General features: G+C 57.0%; 1 protein-coding gene across 2 annotated transcripts in view; it reads left to right on the top strand.

Annotated features, from left to right (window-relative positions):
* The window catches only part of COL2A1 (collagen type II alpha 1 chain), a 34354-nt gene that overhangs the window by 32178 nt on the left and 1730 nt on the right, over window positions 1-446 (top strand). The gene's annotated exons all lie outside the window — the stretch shown is intronic.

The following is a 446-nucleotide window of genomic DNA, read 5'->3' as shown; positions in this document are numbered from 1 at the left end:
GGTGAGCCTGGAGGACAAGACCCCTGTCCCAGAGAGTAGGGAGTCACCAGATGGACATGGCCCCCTTCAACAGCAAGGGAGGGGACACCCCTTAGTGCAGCACAGAGCCAGGGCAGGACAGTTCTGGCACATGACCGTTCCCCCATTTCATAGCAGAGAAGCTCAACCCTGGTACCATCCTGCCCTGACACATGGCAGAAGTGACTAAGGGCAGGCACTCCTCCCACCATTCTGGCTGTGTCCCTCAATGCCAGACTTTACCCTTCCAGTTCTCCTTGCCCCTGTGTCCCTCCACCTCCTGTCCCTTTAGGCCACATGTGAACCTCACATCCGGTACTTTCCTCCCAATTGCCCTGTAAGCCTTTCTGCCTCTCCTGGCCAGGCTCAGCCCTCTCAGGAGCTTGTGTTTATGCCTTTCTGAGTCCTGATGCATGCTGCCTCTTTCC

The sequence above is a fragment of the Tupaia chinensis genome, unplaced genomic scaffold (genome assembly GCF_000334495.1).
Source record: "Tupaia chinensis unplaced genomic scaffold, TupChi_1.0 Scaffold145870_1, whole genome shotgun sequence".
Lineage (NCBI taxonomy): Eukaryota > Metazoa > Chordata > Mammalia > Scandentia > Tupaiidae > Tupaia > Tupaia belangeri.
This window is presented reverse-complemented; position numbering and strand designations above follow the sequence as displayed.